This window comes from Pogoniulus pusillus, chromosome 1 (assembly GCF_015220805.1).
Source record: "Pogoniulus pusillus isolate bPogPus1 chromosome 1, bPogPus1.pri, whole genome shotgun sequence".
NCBI classification, from domain to species: domain Eukaryota; kingdom Metazoa; phylum Chordata; class Aves; order Piciformes; family Lybiidae; genus Pogoniulus; species Pogoniulus pusillus.
Window position 1 is genome coordinate 49,828,791 of NC_087264.1, and position 14,628 is coordinate 49,843,418.

A 14,628-nucleotide genomic window follows, 5' to 3' on the forward strand; every position below is an offset into this window, starting at 1 on the left:
TAGTTGAGTCAGATGAGCAAAACCTTGAGGGCTAGGGGGCTTAGCACCGTGTGTCAGGTGTCTTGCGCTGCCCTCAACGTGCCTGCATGGTCAAAGGAGGCACAAAGCTTTGAATTCATTGGCCAGAACACTCTTCGAGTTCACTGGCCAGAACAATGGTGCTAGTGCCTATTGGCCAACTGGGGACAGGCTGGGGACTGAGTGGCTGGGAAGCAGCCAAGAGGAGAGGGTCCTGGGGGTACTGGCAGATAGTAGCTGAAGATGAGGCAGCAGTGTGCCCAGGTGGCCAAGAGAGCCAATGGCATCCTGGCCTGCATCAGGAGCAGTGTGGCCAGCAGGACAAGGGAGGTTATTCTGCCCCTGTGCTCAGCACTGCTCAGGCCACACCTTGAGTGCTGTGTCCAGTTCTGGGCTCCTCAATTCAGGAGAGATGTTGAGGTGCTGGAAGGTGTCCAGAGAAGGGCAACAAAGCTGGTGAGGGGCCTGGAACACAAACCCTGTGAGGAGAGGCTGAGGGAGCTGGGGGTGTGCAGCCTGGAGAAGAGGAGGCTCAGGGGTGACTTCATTGCTGTTTACAACTACCTGAAGGGACACTGTAGTCGGGTGGGGGTTGGGCTCTTCTGCCAGGCAACCAGCAACAGAACAAGGGGACACAGTCTCAAGTTGTGCCGGGGCAGGTCTAGGCTGGATGTTAGGAGGAAGTTGTTGTCATAGAGAGTGATTGGCATTGGAATGGGCTGCCCAGGGAGGTGGTGGAGTCCCCATCCCTGGAGGTGTTGAAGCAAAGCCTGGCTGAGGCACTTAGTGCCATGGTCTGGTTGACTGGCTAGGGCTGGGTGCTAGGTTGGACTGGATGAGCTTGGAGGTCTCTTCCAACCTGGTTGATTCTATGATTCTCTGATTTTCCAAGTTCCAATTGTTTAAACTGTTTAATTCTGTGCAATTATTTCCTGTCAGGTGAAAATCCAAAGAATCTCAGGAAAATTTCCCAAATTTCTGAATAGTAATAAAAAAAATATTCACACAGAAATGAATATTTATAATTCATAACAACTATTAATTTGCAATACAACCAGTTCTTGCACACCTCCAAGGATGGGGGCTCCACCACCTCCCTGGGCAGCCTGTCCCAGTGCCTGACCACTCTTGCAACAAAGTCATTGTTCCTCATCTCCAACCTAACCCTCCCCTGGCACAATTTCGGGCTCTTTCCTCTGTGTTAGATAAAAAACCTGCCCCCCCACCCCCACCCCACTGCTGGCTGAGTCCATCTCCTTAGTGTTCACTCACTTGAAAAGCAAAGCAATCTGCATTTCAGCATTATCTTCTTTGCTTTTGGCCCTGGGTGAACCAACCAACACATGCAAATAAGGAAGATTTTGTGCTGGCTGCAAAAAATGATCCACAAATATGGTGGCAGCAACAATTATTTATCAGTAGGCAGGGCAATGGAGGCATAATTATCGAGCAGCCACCAAAGAGTAAATGTAGGTTGAGTCTAGCAGCTGATTTTTAGGTGCCAAGCCTATGATAATCTTGCCAATTTTACTTGGATTTGCACTCCCATTGAATACCACAAAATATCCCTAAAAATCCTACCATTTGGACAGCTAAAACAGATCATCAAGAGCCTGTTTGATGTAATGCACTAAAAGAACAGAAATCATCCAGATATAAAGCAAGTATTTAGTTGCCCTAGCCCCTGGATCATCACTTGGGCTTGCTATGTGTGGATTAACCTTTTTCCCTACATGTAGGAATGGGTTGAGCCAGTTCTCACCAACCAGTACCAGCACAAGGGAACTCCATGCAGGGCATAATTTTGCACAAGTTATTGGTGTTTAATTGGGGGAAAAGGAGTAAATCAGTGGAATCCTGGTTTGAGTTGGAGGAGACCTTTCAAAGTCATCTAGTCCAAACTCCCTGCAGTCAGCAGGGACATCTACAACTACAGCAGGTTGGTCAGAGCCCCAAACACCCTCACTGGGAATGGTTCCAGGGATGGGGCTTCTACCACCACTCTGGGCAATCTGGGACAGTGTTTCTCCATCTTCAGTGTCATTTCATCCTTCTCTCCAGTCTGAATCTCCCTCTTCCAGTTCAAATCATCAGCCCTTTGTTTTGTCACAACAGACCCTGCTTAAAAACTCTGTTCCCATCTCTTTCATAGGCCTCCTTCAGTTATTGAAAGGCAACCAGAAGGTCTCCCTGAAGCGTTCTCTTCTCCAGGCTGAGCAACCCCAACTGGCTCAGCCTGGCCTCACAGCAGAAGGGTTCAGCCCTCCAGTGAGTCATTTCATATTTCTTCAGTTTCTGTAACAGTGAGGATAACTTTGGACATTCCTAAATACCTCAAGAGTGAAGAGTTCTGTGGAGGTTCATCACCCCTGTGGGTTCTCTGTCTTGAGCCAGGCAGAAAGAGGCAGGTCCAGTTTTATTGTGTTTTCCTGCTGCCTTCCTCTCTTTCTCACAGATTCACAGGTCCTGTCGAGCTGGAAGGGTCTCTCAAAGGTCATCCTGTCCAACCACCCTGCAGCCAGCAGGGATACCTCTAGCTAGAGCAGGCTGTCTAGGGCCATATCAAGTCTGATTCTGAATGTCTTCAGCAATGGAGCCTCAACCATATCCTTGGACAACCTGTTCCAGTGTTCTGCCACTCTCATTGTGCAGAACTTCCTCCTGATGTCCAACCTGACTCTACCCTGCTCCAGTTTCAAACCATTGTCCCTTGTCCTGTCATTACAGGCCCTTCTAAAAAGTCCTTTCCCAGCCTTCCCGTAGATCTCCTTCAGATATTGAAATGCTGGCCTAAGGTATCCCCCAAATCCTTCTCTTCTCCAGGCTGAACAACCCCCAACTTTCTCCACCTGTCTTTGTAGATTCCCCAACTCAATACCTTTGGTCTTGGCTCAAACTTTGCAACATCAGTGAAAGTTAAGATCTTATCTGCTTTCTGGAGCTTTGCTGCCAAATTAATCTAGCCTTGTGATATCTTAGTGGAACTTGGACTGTTCCCTGAGGTTTTTCAAGAGGCCTGAGGTTAGGTTTCTATCCACTGCAATGAGTGATGAAGAGCAGGTGAAATCCATGCATCTAAAGCTATTTATGTTTTAAAAGAACCAATTGATCCAGAGAACTTTGGGAACAAGATGATTTTGTTAGTTTAAGCATCATGCTCTTTTGTTGTTCTGGATGCTGTTTGCTTGGTTACACATCCAAGAGCACGGATAACCCTGCCTTGTCAGGAGTTTAATTATGTTCTCATCCAGACTTGGTTTTGAAGCTTAGTGAAGCAAAGCAGTGTGGGCAGGGCAGCTGTCACTGTTCTCTAGCTGCAGCTCGAAATGCAGTCCTCCTGATCCCCATTGTAATGCAATTAATCTTCTGCTTTGCACTAATGGATGAACAAGCATCTTTACTGCAGTAGAAAATCCCAATTATTTCCTGAGCAGATGCAGAAAGGGAATTTAAATTAATGGCAAGTGACAAATGTGATAAATGCAGATAGCATCGTTAAATACCAATGCTCTGCAGCCCAGGCACTTCTTCAGTACTCACAGCTTCTACACCTCCATGGGATGCTTCTTCCCCCCCTGAGGAAGCTGTCTCATGAAGAGGTGTTTCTTGCACCACAGAACTCCCCCTGAGGACACCCCTGAGTTGTGTTGCATTCACAGAAGTTGCAGTCCCTGTTTCTGCAATACAGTGTTCAGAGTTTCCCTTTCATCCCAGCTTCATGACTTTATAGTCTGTCAGAAACACGTGGGTAAGGTATCACAGTATCACAGTATCAGTTTCACCAAGGTTGGAAGAGACCTCACAGACCATCAAGTCCAACCCTTTAGCACAGAGCTCAAGGCCAGACCATGGCACCAAGTGCCACGTCCAGTCCTGCCTTGAACTGCCCCAGGGACGGCGACTCCACCACCTCCCCGGGCAGCCCATTCCAGTGTCCAATGACTCTCTCAGGGAAGAACTTTCTCCTCACCTCCAGCCTAAATCTCCCCTGGCACAGCCTGAGGCTGTGTCCTCTTGTTCTGGTGCTGGCCACCTGAGAGAAGAGAGCAACCTCCTCCTGGCCACAACCACCCCTCAGGTAGTTGCAGACAGCAATAAGGTCTGCCCTGAGCCTCCTCTTCTCCAGGCTAACCAATCCCAGCTCCCTCAGCCTCTCCTCGTAGGGCTGTGCTCAAGGCCTCTCCCCAGCCTCCTCGCCCTTCTCTGGACACGCTCAAGCATCTCAATGTCCCTCCTAAACTGGGGGGCCCAGAACTGAACACAGCACTCAAGGTGTGGTCTAACCAGTGCAGAGTACAGGGGCAGAATGACCTCCCTGCTCCTGCTGGCCACACCATTCCTGAGGCAGGCCATTATGATCCCTTTCCTCCTCTCTAAACTAAGGGGACCAGTAGGAGAAGCGAGCAGAACTGAATGTTTACCACTCCCTGGGAATCAAAGGGACAGGCAGCAGTACAAAAAGCACAGGCAAACAGGAAGGAAAACCAGTGTACCAATAGAAGGAATAAAATAACCCCCTGGGGCTTAATCAGCAGATATTTAATTGTCAGAAAACCTTGTTAGAGGCATTGTGGCTGCTACCTGTTTGCAGTTAGCTCTGGCCCTTGGGTACCAAGGTTTAGCCACCAGTACATTTTCATCGTGTCCAACTTCTCATTAGCCATGTAAATGTATAATTCTCTATTAATTCCCATTTAAGCTCTTAACCTCCATTATATCCTCCTGGCAGCAAGTGCCACAGGTTAATTCTGCAGCATGTTTAAAGAATTTCCTATTCCAGCAGCTTTCTATTTATCTCCTAACAATCCTTCCTTTATCACCCTAGTACAATTTAAGTCATTTCCTAGACACTGTCTTTTCCTGGCCTCCAATTGCTGGTTTGCTTTTTCTTTCCTCTGGAGTAGAAAGTTTTGACAGAATGGGGTGTTTTTTTGCTTGTTTGTTTAAATTATTCTTATTATTTTAAACGAAGTAGCTCTAAAATAATTAAAATATGAGACCAATGTCAATTCTTTTTACTTTGAGCCCAGACAAACACTTTCCAGTATTTCCTTTGAGAAAGAGAGCTGACCTAACATGTTTTCATGCAATCATAGAATCATAGAATCAAGCAGGTTGGAAGAGACCTCCAAGCTCATCCAGTCCAACCTAGCACCCAGCCCTAGCCAGTCAACCAGACCATGGCACTAAGTGCCTCAGCCAGGCTTTGCTTCAACACCTCCAGGGACAGTGCCTCCACCACCTCCCTGGGCAGCCCATTCCAATGCCAATCACTCTCTCTGGGAAGAACTTCCTCCTAACATCCAGCCTAGACCTTCCATGGCACAACTTGAGACTGTGTCCCCTTGTTCTGTTGCTGCTTGCCTGGCACAAGAAAACAACCCCCATCTGGCTACAACCTCCCTTCAGGTAGCTGTAGACAGCAGTGAGGTCTGCCCTGAGCCTCCTCTTCTGCAGGCTGCACACCCCCAGCTCCCTCAGCCTCTCCTCATAGGGTTTGTGCTCCAGGCCCCTCACCAGCTTTGTTGCCCTTCTCTGGACACCTTCCAGCACCTCAACATCTCTCTTGAATTGAGGGGCCCAGAACTGGACACAGCACTCAAGGTGTGGCCTGAGCAGTGCTGAGCACAGGGGCAGAATAACCTCCCTTGTCCTGCTGGCCACACTGCTCCTGATGCAGGCCAGGATGCCATTGGCTCTCTTGGCCACCTGGGCACACTGCTGCCTCATCTTCAGCTACTATCTATCAGTACCCCCAGGTCCCTGTCAATCAAATATAACAGACACTTTGTATAGAGGAATTACTGAAGCACAGATTGGTAGGAGTTGGAAGGGACCTCTGGAGATCGTTGAGAGCAACCCTCTTGTCTAGTCAGGTTCACCTGCAGAAGATACTACAGGAACACATCTTGGCAGGCTTTGAATGATTCCAGAGATGGAGATGCCAGCTCCTCTTTGGGCATTTTGCTCCAGGCTTTCATCACCCTTATAGTTCCTCTGCTCATATTTGTCCTGTCACTGGGCACCACTGGAGAAAGACTGGCTCTCTCCTCCTGCCACCCTGTGGTTTCTGTGATTCTATGTCTTCTCTCAGGTGGCCAGCACCAGAACGAGAGGACACAGCCTCAGGCTGTGCCAGGGGAGATTTAGGCTGGAGGTGAGGAGAAAGTTCTTCCCTGAGAGAGTCATTGGACACTGGAATGGGCTGCCCGGGGAGGTGGTGGAGTCGCCGTCCCTGGAGCTGTTCAAGGCAGGACTGGACGTGGCACTTGGTGCCATGGTCTGGCCTTGAGCTCTGTGCTAAAGGGTTGGACTTGATGATCTGTGAGGTCTCTTCCAACCCTAATGATACTGTGATACTGTGATATAATCCAGTTGTTCCCCCCTGAATAATCTGTGTCAAAATACTGACTGCAAGGAATGCTGCTTGCAATGGGATAAAAACTGCAGCCTGAAAGAAGTCTGTCATGATAAAGTTTGGGTTTGTTTTACTTCCATGAATCTAAACTGTAACATGAAAGGTCACTTCAGTATTAAAACAAGAAAGTAAACAAAGAGAGAAAGAGAGAAATATCCCTGATACCCTGCTCCAAAAAGATGAGAATGAAACAATCTCCCATATGAGGGAGCCTTTTTCACTTGTCCTTGAGAAAATGCCAGTGAAATTGACATATTTCTGTGAATGGTTTCCCTTTTGTAGGAAAAAAAATACCCCAACCCTCTTTTCTAGAAGGAAAAAAAAAGGAAAACAATTTCACCCTTTCTAATGAACCATTTGTGTTTGAGGTTTGGATAGAAAATTCAATAATTCATGAGGTGAAATAAGATTCAGTTAATTCTAGCTTAGTGGTTATGCCCTTCAGATCTAAAGGGAGGAAAGTTGTTCAGTCACAAAGTCAGAAGAGGGCAATTCAAAGGGACTCCAGCAAGTATGTGTGTATAGAATCATAGAGGGGGCTGGACTGCAAGGGGCCTCCAAAGTTTATCCGCTTCAAACCCCCTGCATGGACATCCTCCACCAGAACAGGTTGCCCAGACTCCTGTCTAGCCTCACCTTCAATATCTCCAGGGGTGGGATCTCAACCACCTCCTGGGGCAACCTGTTGCAGTGTTCCAGCAACCTCCTAGTGCAGAACTTGTTCCTAACATCCAATCTCAATCTGTTCTGCTCTAGTTTGAAGCCATTGCCCTTGTTCTGTCCCTGCAGCCTTTGCAAACAGTCCCTCTGCAGCCTTCTTGTAATCCTTCAGGTCCTGGCAGGCTGCTCTTAGGTTTGCCAGGATCCTCCTCTTCTCAGGCTGAACACTTCCAGCTCCCTCAGCCTGTCCCTGTAGCAGAGATGCTCCAACCCCTAATCATTTTTCTCGGCCCTCTTTGTATGAGCAGCTGCTTTGCATAGGCTTATTTGTCAAGCAGAAATATACTTTAAGGCTTCTCTCAACTGTACTGGGACCAGTTCCTGCATTCTAGCTGAGTACCAAAGTTTACCATGGACTGGAGCAGGACATAAAGGAGCAAATGTAAAGTACTGATGACATTTATATCATAGAATCACAGAATCAAGCAGGTTGGAAGAGACCTCCAAGCTCATCCAGTCCAACCTAGCACCCAGCCCTAGCCACTCAACCAGACCATGGCACTAAGTGCCTCAGCCAGGCTTTGCTTGAAGACCCCCAGGGACGGTGCCTCCACCACCTCCCTGGGCAGCCCATTCCAATGCCAATCACTCTCTCTGTGAAGAACTTCTTCCTAACATCCAGCCTAGACCTCCCCTGGCACAACTTGAGACTGTGTCCCCTTGTTCTATTGCTGCTTACCTGGGAGAAGAGGCCAACCCCCACCCTGGCTACAATGCCCTTTCAGGTAGTTGTAGACAGCAATGAGGTCCCCCCTGAGCCTCCTCTTCTCCAGGCTAAACAGCCCCAGCTCCCTCAGCCTCTCCTCATAGGGTTTGTGTTCCAGGCCCCTCACCAGCTCTGTTGCCCTTCTCTGGACATGTTCCAGCACCTCAACATCTTTCTTGAATTGAGGGGCCCAGAACTGGACACAGCACTCAAGGTGTGGCCTGAGCAGTGCTGAGCACAGGGGCAGAATAACCTCCCTTGTCCTGCTGGCCACACTGCTCCTGATGCAGGCCAGGATGCCATTGGCTTTGCTGCCCACCTGGGCACACTGCTGCCTCATCTTCATCCTGCTATCTACTGTAAGTCTATATGACTGTTAAGTGAAGATTTGCCATGACACATCATGGATCCACCTGCAGTGAGGGACAGCTGTGGATTGTGCTGGGCATTTGGGTATCCAAAGCTGGAGTTGCTAGTCCTGGTTAGGGCCTGCAATGCTTTTTTCTTGCCTAAACACTCAAACTTTTTCTCCAGGAGGAGTGGCTTAATAATGCCAGTGTGGAGTTTGGACTTGGTGGTGACACAGGACAGGTTTGGGAGACCAGAAGGATGGGCTAGTGCAAAAAGTGCATTGATGGAGATGTTTGGAAAAGGCCTTTAAGATCATTGAGTCCAAATATTGACCCAGCACTGCCAAGCACACCACTAAACCATGTCCCTCAGCACCACATCTGCACAACTTTTAAATCCTTCCAGGAGTGGGAGCTCCACCACTGCCCTGAGCAGCCTGATCCAGGGCTTGACAGCACTTTCAGAGAAGAAGGTTTTCCTGATGCCCACCATAAACCTCCCCTGGCACAACTTGAGCTTGTTTCCTCTTGTCCTCTAGACTCCTCACCCTCTTTGTTGCCCTTCTCTGGACACACTCCAGCACCTCAATGTCCTTCATGGAGTAAGTGCCCCCAAACTGACCCTAGTGTTGGAGGCATGGCCTCACCAGTGCTGCATACAGGGCAGGACCACTGGCCACTCTATTGCCAGACCAGACCAGCATGCTGATGGCCTTCTTGGCCACCTGGGTACACGCTTGGTCACGTTCAGGCAGCTGCCAACCCACACCTCCAGGTCCTTTTCCTAAGGGCAGATTTCCAACCGCTCCACCCCAAGCCTGGAACATCTCAGGGGGTTCTTGTGACCCAAGTGCAGGAGCTGGCACTTGGCCTCGCTGAACTTCATCCCACTGGCCTTACTCCATTGTTCCAGTGTGTCCAGATCCCTCCCTGCCCAGACACAGCCAAAGACCAGACTGTTCTGCTCAAGCAGGCCTCAGGAAGAAGACTTGCTCAAGGAATTTTTTGGTGGTGGCCTTTCCTCAAGCAATTTCTGGAATGCTCCCCAGGGAACCAGAAGCACTGCAGACAGTCCAACCTAGCAGCTAAGATTTATGTCTGGCTGGCCAGTTGACCACCAGTTTTCAGGGCTCCCCACGTCTGCCATAGAATCATAGAATCAACCACGTTGGAAGAGACCTCCAACATCATCCAGTCCAACCTATCCCCCAGCCCTATCCTGTCAACCAGCCCATGGCATTTGCTAACAACTCAGAATGTGTTGTTAGCAGAATTTCAGAACCAAAATTAGCAGAATTTCAGAACCAAAGACCCTGCTGAAAGAGAGAGGCTGCAAGACCTTTAGTTGTCTTGTCTGTGCTGGGCCCCATCCTCTTTAACATCTTCATAGATGATCTGGAGGAGGGCATGGAGTCAGTCATCAGCAAGTGTGCAGATGACACCAAGCTGGGGGCAGATGTGGCTGGGTTGGAGGGCAGAAGGGCTCTGCAGCAGGACCTTGACCGCCTGGACAGATGGGCAGAGGCCAAGGGGATGGCTTCAATAGCTCCAAGTGCAGGGTGCTGCACTTTGGCCACAGCAACCCCATGCAGAGATACAGGCTGGGGTCAGAGTGGCTGAGAGCAGCCAGACAGAGAGGGATCTGGGGGTGCTGATTGATACCCACCTGAACATGAGCCAGCAGTGTGCCCAGGTGGCCAAGAGAGCCAGTGGCATCCTGGCCTGCCTCAGGAATGGTGTGGCCAGCAGGAGCAGGGAGGTCATTCTGCCCCTGTACTCTGCACTGGTTAGACCACACCTTGAGTGCTGTGTTCAGTTCTGGGCCCCCCAGTTTAGGAGGGACATTGAGATGCTTGAGTGTGTCCAGAGAAGGGCGACGAGGCTGGGGAGAGGCCTTGAGCACAGCCCTACGAGGAGAGGCTGAGGGAGCTGGGATTGGTTAGCCTGGAGAAGAGGAGGCTCAGGGCAGACCTTATTGCTGTCTGCAACTACCTGAGGGGAGGTTGTGGCCAGGAGGAGGTTGCTCTCTTCTCTCAGGTGGCCAGCACCAGAACAAGAGGACACAGCCTCAGGCTGTGCCAGGGGAGATTTAGGCTGGAGGTGAGGAGAAAGTTCTTCCCTGAGAGAGTCATTGGACACTGGAATGGGCTGCCCGGGGAGGTGGTGGAGTCGCCGTCCCTGGAGCTGTTCAAGGCAGGACTGGACGTGGCACTTGGTGCCATGGTCTGGCCTTGAGCTCTGTGCTAAAGGGTTGGACTTGGTAATCTGTGAGGTCTCTTCCAACCCTGCTGATACTGTGATACTGTGATACTGTTGTCTTGCTCACAGACAGATGCTAGAACCTTTATCTGTCCAACATTAGCCTTAATTGTCCTTGTATTCATCTGCCCTATGATGACAGCAAAGAAATCATTCATGGAATTAAAAAAAAAAAAAAAGGAAAAAGACAGCACTTGACAAGCAAAATCTGTAGTTTATTAATAATTAAAAATGATTTCCATGTTCTGTTGCTGATGGAATATTTAATCATCAGTTCAGTCAATAGCAATGTCTCATTTATTATTCATTGAAGATAAATAGTGTGGAGTGCTCCTGGATTGAAATGTGTTACAGCCAGATTACCAAGAGCACCCAGAGTTGATTTATTATTTAGGAATCAATTAAACTTCCCTAGGGAATTTAATGGCTTAAATAACCCTCTGGCCTTTGGGAAAGTTAACAATGAGCTTTCGTTTCAATATTGGGGATGTGAAGGGAAGGGGATAGGGAGGGGAAGAAAACAAACAAGGCAAAAAGAAGCTCTCAGGCTTCTAGTTTGATGATGAAACTGAGATGATTTCGGAGGGGAACACTTCACTAGTAGCAGGCCTGCCTCACACAACCTCTGTACACCTATTTTTAATGTGGAGGGATGAGCTGTGCTGTTGCTGTAACCTTGCCACCGCTCTGAGGAGTCAGCAGGACCCCTCCCTCCATCCCCTCATGTTTTGCCTCCTTCACATTGGGTTCCTTGACTTTGTCGAAGGGACTAGTGTGTAATTGAAGGAGGTTGTGCTGCACTTCTTATTCATCTCTATCCTGAACAAAGGCAGAGAGCAGGGAAGGACAGATTTGTGTCTTCACATCCTGTCAGTGGTAAGATACCACCTGAGGAGAAGAAGGAGATGAGGTACTCCTTTCTTCTCTGCAAGTGGACAGGAAGCCTAGCAGCAAAAAGTCTGCCACCTTGCTCACTAAAAAGCTCTCTAACTTGAATGATAATCTCTAGATACTAAGTGAAGCCATGCTTGAAATGGCAACACCTTTCATTTCTGTAGCTCCCTAATTGCAGGGGCAAAGCTGACTTCTGCAGTCCAGGTCAGGGAAGTGGATTCACTGGAAAAGACTGAGAAGAGAAAGAGAGAACAAGGAAACAACTTTGGTATCTGCTGCTTATAGCTTCAGAGCAGAGAGCTCTGCCTACAGGGTGTTATGCAGAAGACAAAGTTCAGTTTGTTAGCTGGTAATAAAGCATTACCTTAGCATCATAGAATGGGTTGTGTTCAAAGGGACCTTAAAGATCAGTTAGTTCCAGAGATGCCTTCTGCTAGCCCAAGTTTCTCTGGCCTTGAACACTTCCAAGGAGAGGGCAACCACAACCTCCCTGGGCAACCTGTTCCAGTGTCTCATCACCCTCACTGGGGTGAATTTCTCCCTAATCTCCAGTCTAAGTCTCTCCTCTTTCAGCTTCAATCAGTTTCCCCACATCCTATCACTATAAGCCCTTGTAAAAAGTCCCTCCCCAGCTTTCTTGTGGGTCCCCTTCAGGTACAAAAGGGACTGTCAGAAAGGTTTTAGAGTAATCACTGTAAAAGCAGTCTTGTTTGTGCAATAAAGCAAGATTATACCCCAAAGATTTGGTCCAGTTTTGGGCTCCTCGCTCCAAGAAGGATATTGAGGTGCTGGAGGAGATCCAAAGAAGAAAGTTGGTGAAGGGTCTGGATAACAGTGCTGGTATTTAGTCTGGAGGAGGCTGAGGGGAGACCTCATTGCTCTCTACAGCTCCCTGAAAGGAAGTTCAAGTGAGGCAGGGGTTGGGCTCTTCTCCCTGGTATGAGGTGATAGAAGGAGAAGAAATGGCCTTGTGCTATGCCAGGGGGAGGTTGAGGTTGGAGATGAGGAATAATGTGGTCAGGGATTGGCACAGGCTGCCCAAGGAGGTGATGGAGTCTCCATCCCTGGAGGTGTTCAAGAAACCTGTGGCCACGGCACTGTGGGACATGGTTTAATGGGCATGGTGGTGCTGGGTTGACAGCTGATGGCAGAGCTGAGTTAACAGATGGACGTGATGGTCCTAAAGGTCTCCAGTCTAAACTGTTGTGTGATTCTAAGGTGTTTGCTGTGCCCAGTGCAGAGGCAGTTGTAGCAGAGCAGCCCAGGGGCTGGCAGGAGTGATGGAGGCTGCCCTGCTATGGACTCCCTGGAGAAGGGAGGGGTGAGAAGTTAGTTTTCTTTCAGGAAGAAGTGTAGCCTTCAGCTGCATTCTAACAAAGTAGACAATTAACAGCAAATGCCCTGTGGAAGGAAGGAGCAACACCTTCTCATCTGTCATCTGAGAGACAAGTGGAAAGAACTCCTGCTCTCTAGGTGTCCACAAAGGCTTGTCACAGGCTTTACCCTGGCAACATTTCCTCATTAAAAGTGAAGGGTAGAGACAGAGTGTAAATATCACCACTGTGCTGTGGCTCTGCCTGCCCCTACCTTTGTTGAATCACAGCTCTGCTCGTCTTCAAATCCAGATCCCTGGAAAAATGAGACTCTGTGAGCTGAGAAATGCTGCTGGGTGTTGCTGGGAGACAGTGTGGGACCAAAGAGGGCAGGCTGAAATCTGGGAAGGTGGAGGATGGAAGTGGTGATCTGGGCAGCTCCTCTGTGAAGATGGATTTGTTCAGTGTTCCAAGTGTGAAATGCCTGTCAGTGTGGTTCTAAGCACACTGTAATTAAGATCACTTTACATCTGCCAATCTCTGTAATTAATTCCTTAATGTTATTATTATAGAAACCAGAAGAAACTGAAGTGATTACAATATCACTAACATAGGTAATCACATCAGAAAGACACTCCTGAATCCTTCAGAATGGAAACTTGGGTTTAGGGAAAGACTTTATGAATATCTTCAGGGAGAGGGGCAAGAGGATGGGGCCAGACTCCTTCCAGTGGTGCCCAGTGACAGGCAATTGAATGGCCCAGAACTGGACACAGCACTCAAGGTGTGGCCTGAGCAGTGCTGAGCACAGGGGCAGAATAACCTCCCTTGTCCTGCTGGCCACACTGCTCCTGATGCAGGCCAGGATGCCATTGGCTCTCTTGGCCACCTGGGCACACTGCTGCCTCATCTTCAGCTACTCTCTACCAGTACCCCCAGGTCCCTTTCCTCCTGGCTGCTCTCAGCCACTCTGTCCCCAGCCTGTAGTGCTGCTTGGGGTTGTTGTGGCCAAAGTGCAGAACCCTGCACTTGGCCTTGTTCAATCTCATCCCATTGGCCTCTGCCCACCCATCCAGCCTGGCCAGGTCCCTCTGCAGGGCTCTCCTACCTTCCAACAGCTCCACAGCTGCTCCTAGCTTGGTGTCATCTGCAAACTTACTGATGCTGGACTCAATCCCCTCGTCCAGATCACCAGTAAAGACATTGAACAGGACTGTGCCCAGCACTGATCCTTGGGGCACACCAATAGTGCCAGCTGCCAACTGGATGTGGCACCATTCACCACCACTCTCTGGGCTCTACCATCCAGCCAGTTCTTGACCCAGCACAGAGTGAATCTGTCCAAGCCAGGAGCTGCCAGCTTGGCTAAGAGCTTCTTGTGGCAGACAGTGCCAAAGGCTCTGCTGCAGTCCAGGTAGACTCCATCCACATTCACCAGACAGGACCCTGATCATAAAAGGAGATCAGGTTGGTGAGACAGGACCTGCCCTTCCTAAACCCATACTGGCTGGGCCTGATCCCTTGGCCATCCTGCAGGTGCTTTGTGATGGCACTCAAGATTACCTGTTCCATCACCTTGCCTGGCACTGAGGTCAGGCTTTTAAGTAGCCACACTTTGAAGTGTGGCTTTTAAGTAGCTTTTAGTGCAGGAGAGGTAAGCAGCTAGGAAAAAAGCAAACAAAGAATTTCAGATAACTAAACCTTTGGCAAGGTGCCTGGCATGCCACAGATAACTCTGGGTGCTTGAAAGCTTTGCAGTTACAGGGACCCATCTTAAAAATTAATCACATCAAGAGAAACACTTTCATCTGGAAATGACTTTTCTGGGTCTATTTATGACAAAGTTTGTGGATCAGAATCACTGAAAGTAGAGTTAAAGAGATTTTCAGTGAAACCCAGAGCCAGTGTAGGGCATGGAACTTAGTGGAAGTGTTTCATAGGTTAGAGGTG